This window comes from Lontra canadensis, unplaced genomic scaffold, assembly GCF_010015895.1.
Source record: "Lontra canadensis isolate GAN:19392208 unplaced genomic scaffold, GSC_riverotter_1.0 scaffold73, whole genome shotgun sequence".
Classification (NCBI taxonomy): Eukaryota; Metazoa; Chordata; class Mammalia; order Carnivora; family Mustelidae; genus Lontra; species Lontra canadensis.
Genome location: NW_022631067.1, coordinates 8520992 through 8538949, shown reverse-complemented (window position 1 = coordinate 8538949; position 17958 = coordinate 8520992).

The window sequence follows — 17958 nt, the reverse complement described above, 5'->3', positions numbered from 1 at the left end:
TTGGGACTCCAAATCAACTTGTCCTCTTGGATGGGTGATTGGCCTGGAGCTTCTCAGGAATTTTTAAGCCCAGGGGGGCCTCATCCAGTTCTTCTGGGGTGGCTTTGGGTTCCTAATGTCACCTCCAGAATTATAGGTTGGAAAGAAAACAGCAGGTAGCGTGACATGATGAGAAGATCATTTTTTCAGGGTTTAGAAAGGACAGATTCTGAAACCCGGACTCGTGCTTTAGTCTGAACTCTTCCACTTACCCAAGAGATGGCCTTGCGAAATTCCTTGCACTCTCTTACCTCAGTTCTTTCCTTTGGTGAAATATGACTTCAATAGTTTCATCTGTCAGATAAAAACACCACACTAGATGATCTGTAAAATGATTTCTAGTTCTAATATCTTGAGTTAGATTTCATGTATCTATGTCTACTATAGGTATGTGTGTGTGTACATATGTGTTTATGTATGCATATGTATATATACATGCATAAGAGTAAAGAGTTCACCAATTTTTTAGTAATGAAGAAATGATAATGTAATTCCTTTTCTTTGTTGAATATAACATTTTCTTCTGCTTCCATCTTAGACATATTTTGAATGTAATAAAAATGCAGACTCTCAGAAAGAAAGCACAAAACTTTTAGGATTTAAATGTTTTACTTTTAAGTTCATTCTTTGAATAACTGATGTATAGCTCAATAATGAAATTCCGAGTTATGATTCTTAAGGTTTCTCATAAAAAAGTGCTTAATTTTTAAAGGTTAGTTGCTCTGCTGACCGTGAATACTTATTCATAATGGTCGTGTGTCTCAGCATACTAATTGTTATGTTTGCTTGATAATACTTTTGCAGGGTTCCAAGTATTCACATACTCATGTACAAATAAACTTTTGAGATGAAGAAGGGAGTGTTTAGCTATTCCTATTTTACTAGATGTGGAAGCAGGGGCATGTAGCATGTAACTCTGAAGTTAGACATAGGGCTTGGGATTAAGCCAAATTGAGCATAGTTCTAGCTTCCTAATCTTGAACAGGCCATGAATAAAGACTTAGTGCTCTATGAAATAATGAAGAGGAATATTATATTATCATAATAATGCTTGAGTTTCTTATTTTGAGCAATTCAACCTGCTCATTTCAAACCCCTTTTGCACTTTAAAGAAAATACGAAGACAAGAGCCAAATTTAGGATTCAAGCTGATTCTTCCCTCCCTTTGTTTCCTATCACTGGATACTTTTGTGCATGTCTTACAAATTGCCCATTGGATTCATAATTCACCTCTCAGTGCTATTTTCCAGTCATTGTTTTTATCAGACTATATATGGATTTTAGAAATAGTTTCCTGGCTTTCCTCTCTGCTTTCAGCCTCATTCCTTTCTGTCCACCCTACACACCATTACCAAGATAATATTCCAAAGACACCCCTTTAATTTTGACTCTCCTATCAGGAAACTACAGCTAAATCTCTCTGTCCAATTTTTGAGGCTTTCCATATTTGGAACTTGTTTTATTCAGCATGGATTGCCACAGGAAAATATTGTAAGCTGGGCAGCTTAAACAACAGAGCTTCTGTTCAGAGTTCTGGAGGCTGGAAGACCAGGTGAAGGTTCCAGCAAGAGAGGTTTTATTCTGAGGTCTCTTCTGTTGTCTTTTAAACCGAGGTTTCTTCTGTGGTACTCTTTCTCTGAGTGCTCACATGACCTCTTTGTGTTCATGTGGGCAGAGAACGAATTCTCTGTGTCTCTTCTTATAAAGTTGCTAATCCTGTTAGACCAGAGTCCCACCATCTTGACCTCTTTGACCTTAACCACCTCCCAAAACTCCATCTCCAAATACCATCACACTGGGATTTGAGCTTCAACATATGCCTTTTGGGAGGATGCCAACATTCAGTCCTTGGTAGGGCTCCTTCTGTCTCTTCAGCCTTACTTCTGCTTCTCCTGAGGTGTACCCTCACCTCCAGTTCCCTCACTTCTAGCACCTAGTGCTTTTATCTGTATGCGCCTGTGTCTGTTTGCCCCTCAGCCCTCTTCCTTCTCTACCCCCTTCCTATTCTTCTCATCCAGAAGACTTTCTTCTTCCCTTGTACTTTCTCAAATTGTACACATCCTTCAAAGTCTACCTCAAGTTGCACCTGCCCCAAGAACACTTTTCAATCTTCTACAATTCATACAGTATCCTTTTTCTCTGAACTCTTGCAGTCATAGCATAATTTAGCACTTAGTCATTCTCTAATTCTTTTATAATAGTAGTGAAATATCTTATTGGGATTAATACTGTACAGGGTACTTACATATCTGTAGTTTTATGTGGTTCTTTCAAAAACCCAGGGAGATAGAAATTATTGTAATTTCTATTTTACATGCAAGAAGACAGGCTCAGTGAGGTTAAATGGCTTACCACTGGTTAGAAAGCCAGTAAGTCAGGAATGAAATGCTATTTTGTGCCTCTTAAGATTCATGGTCTCTCTACTCATTGCTTACTCCATTTTATGAGTCTTTATTTAAGTTTTCTTCTTTCTTACCCATTCAAACTTAGGTTATCTTGTTGTGTTTATGAATCTACAAGCTGAATTTTACTCTTTTTCTGGGGGAAAATTAATTGCCATGAAAAATGTCAGGGTTAATTTCAATTAAGATTCTTTCCGCTAAATCATAAATTAGGTATTTCTCTGATAAATAGTAGTCTCTCCATTTAATAAATGAAGAAATGGACAGAAAAAGGACTTAATCTCTGTATACTATCTACTGGATTAGGCAATTCCTCATTATTTTTTTCCAAGTAAAAAGTGTTAATGAGAAGCTCTTGGCTAAGACAACACATAGATTCAACAAAGCAATATATCACTTTTGTTTTGCTATAATTGCAACATGTAGATCTAACTTCTCCAGTGCGTGATCTCAGAATATTTTGGCCTCCCACACAGAAGATGAACTCTGAGGTTATAGCCATTAGATGGGGGTGAGGGGGTGTGAAATAATTTAACGGTGGAAGCCCACCAATCACACCTGACCCCAATCCATCCAGACATTAGTGCAGAGAAACCACTTACAAATTCCTTTAGAGTGATACCAAATCAGAAACATTTAACGTGTACTGAAAAAGCCAAGTTAAGAATCAAGTTCAGACATGCAGAGGTGTGATATCTGCAGCCAGAGCCAAGTTTGAAAAGGGTTAGTCCTTTCAATGGCCAAATTAAACAAGACACAATTGAGGGTAACTCTTCCCTCTGGGCACTTATAAACCTGCATGTGGGAACTTTTGAAAATGAAGTTAGTGCTGATTGTGTCTTATTTTGCTTGGCCATTGAGTGGGCTAACCCTTTAGGAATTTGGCTCTGGCTGGAGATATTACACTTTTTTGTGTCTGACCTCCACTCCCCCCCCCCCCCAAATCCTTTTTTTGGTGTGTATATATAGAATTTTAAAAATCAGATATGGTGTTAGATTTTTAAGTTTAATAAAAATGAAAGATAAAAGCCCAATATGGAAAAGAACAGAATGTGCTGAAATAACAATGTAATTAGACTACCAAGGACATACTGTTTTGTTTTGTTTTTTTTCCTGGTTTCCTTTATAGTTAAGAGACAAGTAGCATAGTATTGGGTAAGGTCAATAATACTTGTGAGAATTCCTGACCCCAGCCTCACTGATTCACTGCTGATATATAGTGAAGCAAGTGTGCTTAAAAGGGGACAGCTGAGTAGGGAGACAGAAGAAGACACGTTTGAGAGTCATGCAGTAGACAGATAATGCAGTAGAGTTCAAAGATGGCTCCCGTTCAGCTTCCTCAGTGTTTGAAGCTAACAGATTGTATGTCATTGCTGAAAAGCTGGCAGTTCCTGGGGCTGCACACATAGGTGGGAATGAGGATGTTGAGAACCTGATGAAAAAAATGCTTTCAAGGGTGTTTTCCTACCAAGATGTTCTATGTCATACCTGTCAGCAATCTTCCTCTGCTTTGAAGTTGTAAATTTAAATAGCTACTCAACAATGCGCTGTTAGCTGCATAGATTATCAAGGAAAATTTTCATGGCATTTGATTAACTTGTAAATTTTTATTGCAATGCAATAAAGAAGGCATCTTTACTGAAATCTCTTAAGCACCCAATTGTGAGCCGTTATCCCAAGTGACCTCATACTGAGATACATTTTTTATAGAAAATGGTATTTTTGAGCCAATAACCAAGTCATTATACTTTACCCTTATTTTAACAAGACATTCAGTTGAAAGGAACACAAAGCTTACTAAGTTAAGGTATATATTTACCTCATTTGTTTTCTGGAGTTAGGTCCTGCAAATTGCTCTTTCCCTTTTAACATCTATGTTTCTCATCATTACTGGGCCTATGTGAGAAAAAGTCTGAGCTGCTTTTCATGGTCTGATTTAAGATTTTATCCTGGGGTTGATTATGACACAAAACTGGTGAAATGGTATTTTTTACTGTCAGACATTAGGCAAGATTCAATGCTCAGGAGAGGGCGCTATAAATATGTGCATTTGACTCTTTGCTCAGCCTTCTGACCATTGTGTAACTAAGGGTAATTCTCTTAAAAATTTGTTGGCACTTTTTATTTGGCTGTTTCATGCTGAGGTAAATGTTGGCAAATGAACAAACAGCTTCTGTTCCAGCTTCCCTATGGTTCTGTTCCAGGTCATTCCCAGGATTCTGGCATAATTTGAGAAGTTTCTGCTAGTCTCCACCATTTCTGGCCAAGGAGACCTTTGGGAGGCCTGTGTAGAATGGTAACTGCTCTGCTGATCCACGTCTGTTGGATGACTAACTTGGAAACTTATTTTTCTCTGTGCGAATTTCCTGGATCTGTCTACTACTGAAATTCCTAGACAAATGACACCAATTTATGACTTGACCAGTCATTGTTGTGTGTGTGTGTGTGTGTGTGTGTGTGTGTCTGTGTGCATGCACGCATGTGTGTGTTTTCCTTAGGAAACGGGACTAGTTTTGTTAAGCATCTGTTAAATTAGTCTTAATCTATATTCTCCAGGACTAACTTCTAAAAATTGAAGATCCCTCTGAAGTGGCTTACACTGCTAAATGACTAACCCTTTATTTTCTCTTTCCACAAAGCCCACCCAATTTTTCTAGTACTGTTTAATGGTTTTATAACTTTGTGTAATTGGTTTTTCTTCATAGCAAAACTGTTGGTGTGCCAAAATGTACACTAATAGAGAATGATAGTGTACCGGAAAGAGCTTCATGTAGAGAGATGAAAAATTAAAGGAAATTTTATGCATTCATCAGGTATTAATTATACAGTTGCTCTGTGTAAGGTGCATAGTAAATGCATATTTACACTTATATTTTCGAGTATTCTGGCTATTGCATGACATTGATTGGAATGTACTTTATTCAAGTGAACATTGTGACTGAAACTATGTATAATAGGATTTCATAGGAGAAATAAATCTGTTGCTTGAATTTGAGAAAAGCAGTCTCAATTTGGCAGAGATAGAGTAGAAAGAATGTTTTTCTAGGGGGGGATGATGACAAAAAATAGTGAAATAAAAGTTTTAAAGGGGTAAATCAAGTATGCCTTTGTGGTACAGAAGCTATGACTAATTGACTTCAGTGAAGGTAATATAGTTGATGTCTTGGAAGTTGGGGAGGATTAGAGAATGGCAGAGAGGGGCTCTTATGGAGCACCTTCAATGACCATGGGCAGGAAGCTCAGTTGACCATATTGTTGCAAGCTTGATTTTAAACTCTTTTCTTTCAGTTCAGATTGATTTTCATAAGTGGCAGTGTGTTACTCTTTGATTTATTAATCAAGTCATCTTAATTAAGTATTGCAAATATAAAAGACAAAATGGAGGATTCTGAAGCAAAGCAATTGAACTACTCCCAATGCCTAGCACACTGCCTGGGATATCACATTTGCTCAATAACTAAGTAATGTTTAGATGAATGAGAGCTCAGGAGTAAGTTCACCTCCTGGGCATGAGCATTTGTCACACACACTGAATAATTACTACTCTATATTCTGTAATCCCACTCTTAATCAATTCACAGAAACTCAGAAACTTTTCTAAATAGAAACACTCCATCTGAGTGGTGATAAACAAGATGTTAAAGTCTGTATAATGGAAAACAAATTATGCATAGGAACTGTGGGCAATGACTTAGAAAGAAAAAAAATTCTGACAATTTTTAGCCCACTCCTGCTTCTTTAATTGTTTTGGTATGTGAGAATCAGAGAGTCACTCAGGCATGCAAATATTAGCATCCCAGAGGACTGCCACTTGGCTGCCCACATCCATTTTGAGTGTACCTTTACACTGCAGAAACACTCCAACAGCACAAAACAAACAAATGTTGTTAGGTTTGAAATGACTGAATGTGGTTTTGAACCTCTTCACTGAAGCAAGTGTCATGGGTTAAAGACTTTGACCAAGACAGCACTGAACCATAAAATCATCTCCAGAACCCAGCATATTGTTCATAACTGAGGTTGGATGCTCATCAATGATTACAAAGTGATATTTGACAGTAAAGACGTTTGCAGTATCCTTTGTTTGGGGTTTTAGGAGTGAGCATATATATTATAAATGTTTCCTTCCTTTCATTTTTATTGCCTTCCCATACTTTCCTTCTATGAGTCTGGAAGAAAATCTTTAGTAAAATATAGTGATAAGAGTCAGTGAATTTCTGCAGAGATGTTAATGGGACAGTCAAGATTTCTTACATGAAAAGTTGTCTCTCACCACAGACATGGCCATTCTTTGGGTTATGGTTGAGAGGAGACTGCTGGCAACACCACAACCTTGACGATACCGAAAACAATACTGAAAACAGCTGACGATACTAGCTGTCACAGATGAACCAGCTGAGGTTGGTGGAGGGTAAACAACAAAGCCAATGTCCCACTGCTGCTGCCAGAAGTAACACAGTGATAATCTGATTCCAGTTCTTTGAAATCTAGACCACTATGTTGCCTTTATGAAACAGATATCTGAGCGCCCTCCTATTTCTTGGCATATGTAAGATATTGCTTGTCTTGGTGGTTGAGTCATATAGTTAGTATAGGACATAGCCCAGCTCTTAAGAAGCTGGTTCTATTGTCAAGGACACAAGAAATGTCTATACATGCACTAACTAAAATGAAAGGCTGTAAGCAAGATGTGAAGACTTAACACGAGGACCCCATACAAGAAAGTGGAGGCGAGATGTAAAGGGATAGGTAGGCATTTTAATAGGTAGGCCCGTGTTTTTGGCCCAAATCCCTTGTCCTTTGCAATATAAAACACAGTATCAGTCCACCAGGACAAACACACCTACTTGAGGAGAAAAGACATAGCACTTGCATGAATGCCACAGCTCTGCGGCATTACTGAGGACTCTAATATGATGGAGGTGGAGACTCCACAGAAGTGGGGCTTGAAGGATGGGTGAAGTCTGCATAGGTAGTGAGGCCAGAGGAAGATATTGGAGGTGACAGAAATGGTTCATATGGAGGTGTGGAATTAAGTAGCTATGAGGAGGGATTGTGAAATGTTGAGCGGACTGACCTTTCTGGAGAATAAGTTTTCTTCTGGGAAAATGATAGAAGATAAGACTAGAAATTTGTAATGACCCACAGGGAGCACCTGGCAGGAAGAGGCAGCAGAATGCTGAGGAAGGAGAAGATATACAGTTCACCTCACAGGATGGCCTGGGGGTGGCTCTGTTTCCGTATTAATGTTTTTGTTGGGATCCTTCCTCAAAAACTCTTATTTTATTATTAAGCACCAAAGCCAAATGAATGCTGAAATAATTATCTGAAAAAACAGGGGATAAAGATTGGGGAATTAGTTCCATAAACAACAGGGTATTTCCTGAGGCCAAAACATGTGAGCTATTTCCTTTATTATTTTTAATACTCTACTAAATGCCTGCTAGACTTTGGAGGGTCAAAAAATAAACTTGATTCTTCAGTCATTCTTCTTATCTTTGAAACTTATCTGATAAGAGCATTTTCAACTTTTGAGTTGCAGGAACAAGCATCCTTAATAAAATTTTATGGTGCTTTCTTTGATATCTGATTTTTTCTCTGTTTATTGTCTTTCTTTTGACATTACTATTACTGAATGCTTTTAAAAAACAGGTTGCACAGATTTGTTGTTCTTAAGTACATAGAAAGCCATCAAATTAAATAAACGTCTCTACACATGTATTATACAAGAACAGAAATAGATTTATATATATTTTTTCCCATTTTAAACTGACCACTGATAAGCCAATTTTGGCTTTTTAGGAAGTAATAATGAAAAAGTAAATTATTCTGCTTCTAATTTTGATTTTTCACTTGTCTACTCTTCTTCCTGGCTATAAATATAAGCATTTAGAAAGCTCTACTTATAAAGGTTCTCTTGGGTTATATACTTCATGTTAATCAATTGGTGTAGAAGGTGCTGTTTTCTCTCCTTTCAGGAGCCTTTTATGTGTAGATTTTGTTCTGCTTTACATTTTATTTCTTTTTTATTCTTCACAGGAACTATACAAAAGTAAAATGAAGTGTGTAGAGAGTTAAAGAAATGCCTCATCCTTTAAATCATTATAGTCAGTCAAGCAAAGACCTTAAGACATAGTGTCCATCTTCCAGGACTATGTAAATCTAGCTGAGGGAAAAAGACAAATGTGTAAGAAATAGTGAAGTGTCAATGCAGATTAGAATGCCAAAATTTATTACTGTTGTATATGGAATGTTATGGGAATTCAGAGAAGATGGATGGCTAATGGGGGACACAAGTCATTCTAGACACCTATTCAGGAGGTAATAGGGCAAACCTTGCATGTGTGAAAAGAGGGAGGGGTGCTTGCAGAGCTAGAGAAACTCGATTCTGGAAAGAAAGCTACTTGAGAAAGTGCAGTAGTTTGGACACAGTGGACAAAAGTTGGAGTCAGACTGTAGACAGATTTGAAGTCTGAGTTGAGACATATCAGGACAGGAGTGACCATTATGACCTAAATACCTAAGGCACATTTTCTGATAGATCGTTTACCCATTATCCATCCATTCATCCCTTCACAGAACAAATAGTGATTGATTCCTATTTGTTGGACATGCTGTCAAGTGTTGCATGGACGGGGTTTTGGAGGGAAAAGAAGCTGGAAGAAGGGAAACCAAGACGCTAAGGTAATTGGCCAGATATGAGAAAATTAAGGACAGTGTTCATATATGGTGGTGGAACCGAAGAAGAGGAACTGGATTTAGGAGGTTTCTTGCATCAATACTAAACCTGTCATTGCAACTAATTGGCTCTAGGGGAGAAAGGAAAGGGAAAGGTAGATTCTCAAGTGGGGCTGACTTGGAGAGTGCTACTGACAGAAAGAATGGGATTAGGTGAATGGATTAACTTTAGTAGGAAGAGCACAGACCTCACTTTAAAGAGGTTGTGCCCTTCATGCTATTAGAGATATAGGACTGGAGCTCAAATTAGAGTTCAGGGTTTGAAATATAGGTATTAGAATCATCACCTCTGTAAAGTTAGAGCCATTACATTTAACTTAATGAGACATAGTACTTATTTAGTGTAGTTGAAGATCATAGAGCCAAGAAATACATTTTGGAGATGGCCACAGCTGGTATAGGGGACCATAGAAAGATGAAGAGAAGACTCATAAGGAACAGAGTGATTGGAGGAAATGGGGAAAGAAAGAACTTCCCATATCAATATTTTCAGCAATAGATTTTCATAGACTTTTATTTAACAAACATCGTTGAGCACCTATTAAGAGCTAAGAGCTATTTTAGGTGCTAAGGCTCCGTAGTTTTGAGTTTTAACATCCCTGACCTCATGGAGGGTATGCATTGATGGGGGAGTGTAAGAGAGATTGAACATGCTAATGCCATGTAGTATAATCATAGGCATTTTAAAGAACTGATATGTAATATGTTATGAAGATTCAAAATATGAGTGCAATCTCCAAATAGTATAAGAGATATTTTTAAACAGAGCATTTTTCCCCTTCAGGTTTACAATTCAGTAATTCCAATCACAATAAAATAGAGTCATAAAATAGAGATAAGATGGAGTGTGGAACAAGCAGAACTTCAGGATTATGACGGATGTACATCACCATTGTTAGAGTACAATTTCTTTACAAGTCTATAAAATGCTCAAGTCCTTGAAAAAGGGAGTTGCAGAAGAGGTGGGGCAGGGACTAGGTACTGAAGGGATATTACTTTGAGAAGGAAGCTGCTGACTAGATTTTAACTACAAGACAGTCCTTTTCTGAATTGTCAGAGCAGAATGTCATAAACAACAGGAAGGAACCGTCAGGAGACAACAACACATACTAAAGTTATGATCAAAAGCTCTCTCCTTTGCAAATACGTATCTTGCCTTTACAAAGATAGTATTGTCTCTCATGGACGACATCTTCCCCATAAATATCAAGATCTTGTTTGTACTAATTAGGCACATGAAATGCATAATCAGACAGTTTGCCCTTTGGTAGCTACAATAATTTCTTGTAGGTCCTTCTAAGGATTTTATAATTCAGTTAAGTGTGAGATATCTGCTGTAGATAAATGCTTGTTTGTTTATCCAGGAAACACTGGGTATAAACAAGGAGGTATAACTGTTAAGTGGGCTGGTGATACCTATGTGTGGAGCCAGGGTATATTTTATTAGTCATGAAATAATATGTTGTGGGACTAACGGTTTTGAAACACAGAAGTAAGAAGTCTTTTGCCAGGTGGTATGGAAAAGGAATGAAGTCACTTTGAATCTTTTAAAGATCTATAATACTTTAAAATAACCATTATTCAATGAATATTCATCAAACCCTAACTCTTGATGAGGCTTGGAGAAGGAGAAAGAAAACTAACCAAACAAGTCTTTGGGAAGTGCCAAATGATAGTGCAGATCATAACAACTGTGAGAGGATAGAGTAATAAGGAAATAATCAAGTCTGAAAATTAAATGATTTTCACCATCTTAGTTGATGTGATGAGTGTTATGTAAGATGTCAGTTCATGGTGGGCAAGTGCTTTTATTCTCACCTCCTCAGGCTCTAAGTAGATAGAGAATTCTCCCAAAGGGCAGCTGGATTTAAGAGCAGTTTCAAACAGTGGACCTTGTCTAGTGGCCTTCAGGAAGCATGACTGGTTTGAGGAAAATTTCTCAGGTTTAACAGGAGAGTGCCCAGGCAAAGAAGAAAGAGACCATTTCTAGTGTGACTGGAGAGGTGGGGGCTAGAAATGTGGGAAGACAATGTATGGGGCATTTAGACACCAGAAGGTAGCAAAGCTCTTTGTAATGTTGGTGAGTTATTCATGGCCCCTTTTATATCATGAGAATTAACACCTGGGTTATAAACTTAATCCTATTTTATCACTTCAACATTTTGTAGAACATTGTTTGACACAGAACCTTAAAAGTTTCTGACATGGGGCGCCTGGGTGGCTCAGTGGATTAAAGCCTCTGCCTTCAGCTCAGGTCATGATCCCAGGGTCTTGGGATTGAGGCCCGTATCAGGCTCTCTGCTCAGTGGGGAGCCTGCTTCCCTCTCTCTGCCTGCCTCACTGCCTACTTGTGATCTCTGTCTGTCAAATAAATAAATAAATAAACAAATAAATAAAATCTTTTTAAAAAAAGTCTCTGACATAAGGAATACATGACTTTGGGATTCTAGTGAGGTCTGATGAATGAATATAACATTTAAGCACATTCCTAAGAATCTACTTGATAAACCAGGTAGACTTACTCTTAATAGGTTGTTCTGGTTGGCTGAATTAATAATGAATGCTTAAAATCACACCTAATGCGTATTTACTCAATAGTCAAAGAATAGTCTGAATGATGACTCCATGGGCAGTTGGAAACCCAACATAATAAATATGTATCTAAAAGCTTTAAAAATGACTACTGCATGCTAGAATTATGTAGCTTTGATCTTTGTTTTCTATCCTTCCAATTCCACCTGATTGCTATATGGCAGGATTTCATTTTTGTTATAGCAAATAATAAATAGTGTAATTATCCTTTAAAAATTTTAATAATCTAGGGAGAATTAACAAAAATTATGATCATGCCAGGTACAAAGTGAAATATTATAACACATAACTTGAGAATAACTGCTTGGAAATAATTTAAAAATATTTCCTATTCCCTATATCTACAACTTCTATTTATTACTTTCAGATTTAAGTTTATGGGGAAGATTCTTTTGGCTTGAAAATGAACAATATTTTTCATAATCTGACTCAGGGCCAATGTATTCAATTTCACAAGTATGTATTGAGCTGCTTTTGTGATAAGAGATATGGCAAATTGAATGTTATAGTCATTGCTTTTATGGAACTTGCCACCTTGTGTCCCAAGCAAAACTTACATCAAGAAACTGTCTTGATGGTTCCCTACAACCATTAGCCTTCTCTTGTCCACCATCACTGCTTCCTCAGATGCTTGACTTTTTACCCACAGCATCTCCAGTTATAGTAATCACCAGGTCTAGAAGTTAGGAATGCTTATAGTTGAGACATGTGGTTATGTTTGCTTGTCTGTGTATTTTATTTCCAGAAAGGGCAATCATTCCTTAGCTTCCCCTACCATCTTTATAATACTGAGCAGATTTTTATTTATTTATTTAGTTAGTTAGTTTTAAAATATTTTATTTATTTATTTGACAGAGATCACAAGTAGGCAGAGAGGCAGGCAGAGAGAGAAGGGGAAGCAGGCTCCCTGCTGAGCAGAGAGCCCGATGTGGGACTCCATCCCAGGACCCTGAGATCATGACCTGAGCCAAAGGCAGAGGCTTAACCCACTGAGCCACCCCGGTGCCCCCTGACCAGATTTTTAAATGCAATCCTTAGGAAGTTAAGAGAAGGTTAGAACACTAGAATTAAAAAAAAAAAAGAAAACTAGATTGCATAACCTCTAAATAATTTTTAAAACCTCTGTATACTTTGTACATTTTTAGGTGACATTTGGCATTTCTCATAATAACATTAAATAGACGCAAATTCAATTTCTGACAATAGTTATAAATACAATTTTGAAAATACTGAAAATTTTAATTAAATTGTCACATCACTTTTAAATATATCTAACGTATCTAATCTAAGCTTCATACCTCATAGGTATGATACCCATTGTCCAATTTAATAAAAACATGGACAAATTCTGCTTTCATATTTGGTAATTTCACATTATTTTTCTTCCTACTTGAATTTATATTACAATTCCATCTCCACTGTAGAGTCTTAGTCTAAGTAACACATTTATGAAATATTAAAAATTCCACATATGTGGACAAATATTACCTAGTGTAGTACTGTGGTCAATAGTACATGAAATAGAGCCAAATTTTTCAAGTTCAAACCAAGTTCTACACTTGCCACCTTTGTGATATGGAGAAAGTTCCTTAACTCTCTGTGCCTAAGTTTTATCATGTATTTTGTTCCCCTTTTTTGTTTCTCTAGGTTTAAGTGCTGATTTATTTTTATTTATCAACCTTGTTTCACGTAAAGAGGTAGATGACAATGGAAGGACTTTTGGTATCTATAGCCCCTCAAATTTGAACTTCCTCCAAGTTAAATGCCAAAAAGTCACAGTGGTCTATCCTCAAAATACTTTTTTTTTTTTTTTAAATGCAAGAGTTGACAACTCAGTGAGAATCTTTTTCAGTTTTGCTGCAAGAAAAGAATGGAAAATACCTGTTTCTCAAAATGTTTCTGGAACTTGAGCTTTTAATTTCTAAGAAGTATATGAACAAAGTCTTTTGTAGACTTGTCTGACAGCTCTTAGAGCCTGTTACTCTTTCACTTAGAGGCTCCAAATTTTACTCGGTGTTCTCAGAGAGTCAGGAAAAATGTAGTAAATTCCCTTGCTACATCTTGAACAATAACATTTTTTAGCCAGCTTTATTAATGGTATAATTTACATGGCACAAAATGCACCAATTTAAAATGTACCGTTCTAGGGGCGCCTGGGTGGCTCAGTGGTTAAAGCCTCTGCCTTCGGCTCAGGTCATGATCTCAGTGTCCTGGGATCGAATCCCGCATCGGGCTCTCTGCTCAGCAGGGAGCCTGCCTCCTCCTCCTGTCTCTCTCTGCCTACTTGTGATCTGTCTGTCAAATAAATAAAAAAAAAAAATCTTAAAAAAAAAAAGTACCGTTCTATGCATTTTGACAAGTGCTTGAAATTGTGTAACCACCACCAAAGTTGTGATTTAGAGCATTTCCATCACCCCAAATGTTCCCTTGTGCCTCTTAGAGTCAAGGCCCGTTGCAAGTTCCTGGCCCCTGAGCTTTGTCTTACTGTGCTCTACTTCTAGGAACTGCATAAATACCTAAGAGTGAGATTGCTCTTATGTGGTTAGTGGATACTTAACTTTATAAGAAACTGCAAACTAGTTTGGAAAGTGACCATACTACCTGCAAACTATGGGAGTTACTGTTTATATTCTCACCAGTACTTGCTATCTTTGCTAATTTTTCATTTTAGCTATTTTATGGGTATTTAAGTAGTACCTTATTGAGGTATTGCATTTATCTAACTATTAATGATGTTGAGCACCTTTTCCTGTATTCATTTGCCATGGCCACGTGCTTATTTGCTTTACAGTCATTCTTTGCTTGTTTGTTCATTTTTTTTTTTTTTGCTCATTCAAAAAATTGACTTACCTTCTTATTTTCGGGTTGTTAAGAGTCTTTATATATTCTAGGTCAATTATTCTTAAAATATGGTTTTTGTATTATTACATGTTTTTAATATTAAACCTTGGAGCTGCAGATTTAGCTCATCTAATTTATGAAAAGTGTCCTTCATATGTCCTAACTGGCAAAACGGGGGCTCTTGTTAAACCAATCAGCCAAATCAGACTTTCTGTCAGAAAAAAAAAATCCAACTTCATTTTTTAATTCTAACTAATATATCAATATGGGTTTGGATTATCCTCAAGAGAGGTTTTTTTGGGGGGTGTGTGTAAAACGTTGGGGATGGAAATGCGAGCATGTTCGTGGAGATTTTTCTTCACTCCCACTCTAGAGTATTTTTACATTAAAATATTCCAACACAGGTAAAAAATACCCTGTTCCTATTAAAAATAGAGCTTCCCTATGACCCTGCAATTACACTACTGGGTATTTACTCCAAAGATACAGATGTAGTGAAAAGAAGAGCCATCTGTACCCCAATGTTCATAGCAGCAATGGCCACGGTCGCCAAACTGTGGAAAGAACCAAGATGCCCTTCAACGGACGAATGGATAAGGAAGATGTGGTCCATATACACTATGGAGTATTATGCCTCCATCAGAAAGGATGAATACCCAACTTTTGTATCAACATGGATGGGACTGGAAGAGATTATGCTGAGTGAAATAAGTCAAGCAGAGAAAGTCAATTATCATATGGTTTCACTTATTTGTGAAGCATAACAAATAGCATGATGGGGACATGGGGAGATGGAGAGGAGAAGGGAGTTGAGGGAAATTGGAAGGGGAGGTGAACCATGAAAGACTGTGGGCTCTGAAAAACAATCTGAGGGTTTTGAAGGGGCGGGAGCTGGGAAGTTGGGCTAGCCTGGTGGTGGGTATTGTGGAGGACACGTATTGCATGGAGCACTGGGTGTTGTGCATAAGCACTGAATTCTAGTACACTGAAAAGTAATTAAAAAAATATATATATACAAACAAAAAAAAAAAAAGAAAAAAAAATACCCTGTTCCCAAAGTCTTAAATAGATATGTATGTAATCAATTAAAAAGATAAGAAGCCTTTCACAGACATTATTATTTTGAATTATTCCTTTAGCTGGTGCTCGAGTCTTGTCTTTTCCCCTGGGCCTCTCCACCATAGGTAGATGAGGGGTGGCTAGAGTAGGCTTTTCCTTTCAACGGGAGAGCCCTGCCAAGAAAGGGGAGGTGGGGAGGAGGAACCTAGGGCAAGTGCAGCCCTGGGGCATCTCAAGCAGGGGAGTTTGGAGAAAGCACACATATGGAAATTGAAGAAATGGAAACTGATTTCCTATCCATGCCTGCATACCCCTTGGACAATTTCAAGAACTCCCAGGAGTATCCATAACATAGTATAAAGACTCTTGTGCTAAACTAATGTGGTTTTTGAAGAGACAAACGCGTGAGAGGCAATGGGTTGTCAAATATTCCAAGAAAGATAAATTGTTTCCTGCTGGAAGGGAGTCAAGTTTCCTAGAGGGACAACAGAGTGATGTCTTTGATGAGTCAGATGGGGCTCATATCCAGAATTTCTTCAATCCAGTTGGTGAGAGATTTTGATGCACTGCTACCATAATTGAAGTCTCTTTCTCTGTGTCTCTCTAAATATTTATGTTCTCTCTCTCACTATATACATGTCCATATATATTCATATTCATGTTTATACATTATGCTATGTATATAAATGTAAAATTTTCATAAAAGGTGATAGTAGTCTTATTTATCAGTACATGTAATACTTTTATTATTTTAAATAGTTGTCATTGTCACACTGTTTTTAAGTCTTTGATTAATGTTCCCCCAGTATGATTTGCTTGGGGACAACCTCAATCTGTATCTGTGGGAGACCCAATTATTAGAATATTTAATTAAGAGTTTCTTTCAGGCACTTCTCAGAGAACAATCTAATATTAGAGAAACCCCACCTCATTTATATCTCTACAATTGAACAATGAAGAAATCTTGACGGTTGTCACAAAGACTCGCATAGACCAAACATTACAAAAATTATTTTCATTTATTTAAGCTTTTAAAATAAAATATTCATTTAATATGATACTCGCAGAGGCAATAAAATACATAATTTAGTCGGCTTTTCAAACTCATTTAAAAATACAGAGCTGTCATTTTACAAAGCTCAGCTATTTTTCTTCCCTCGAGCATATCAGGGAAAAAAACACAACTCACAAGATACCATTCCATGTAAGAAAGCCAAGTTTTGCCTCACATATCTGGATCCTATAGGGAGGAAAAGCCTGCTTGCTTCAGCTGCTGGCATCCAGATCCTCGACTCTGGGTATGTTGAAATGATCATCTGAATTCACTGTGTGGCTTCAGTACACCTGCTTGTTTTCTGTTCGATGAGGAAAGCACAGGAGGTACTTAACAGACAGTCCCAGTGTCTTTCTTACGCACCCTCAGAAGCGTATTCTTTGAAACTCCCTAATGGAAAATCTGCACCATCTCTTCCCTACTGGCCTTTAATAAAAATCTTTAGTCCCTTTTAATATATTTGTCTAATGATGAAAAAAAAAATAGGAGCTTTATTCAATTGTAAATGTGACCGTCCTATAAAAAGGCATAAGTATTACAATTTTAAAAGCATATTCCCTCACCATCCATTGAAAGCTCAGAGGTGATCTTCGTGTTCTTTGAATGCTGAGGAACACCAGCAGGATCTGAACTCACCTCAATAAAACGCAAAAGGCCCTTTGGAACCCAAACACTCGAAAGGAAATCTATGAGGCAGGGAAAATGTCTAAATGGAAAACAGAACTAAAGCACTGTAATCTGAGTTAAGAATGTGCCCGCTTTTGCTGCAGAATGAAGGAAAAGAAATTCAATTAGATCCAACACGTGGCCAGTTGTTTCCCCCTTGACACGGAACCCTGCTGCCATTGATCAAATCCTCCCTGCTTCCTCTTGTGACACCTACTCACAGCGCGCAGACAACCCACTTGGCAGTGCCCACCCTACTTCTGGGCCCTGGGCATATCCTCTTCTTCAAATACTGTTTAATACCACTTCCCTCGTGGCTCCTTGATTTCATTCTTTTTATTGGTAACATCTAACTCACCCTTATCATGCATTTCAAGTGGGCCTTTATTATCGTTGTTTTTCCTTGCATTTCCCATCATCTCCCATGTAACTGAACTCACTCACTAGAGTAGGGGTGATTTTTGCAGGACCTCTGCAGTCTTTGAACCTCCTGGTCCCTCCCCGCTCCATGATGCTTACTGTGGGGCCTTCCCATGAGCTGAATAGACCTGCCTCCTACAGGCAAAC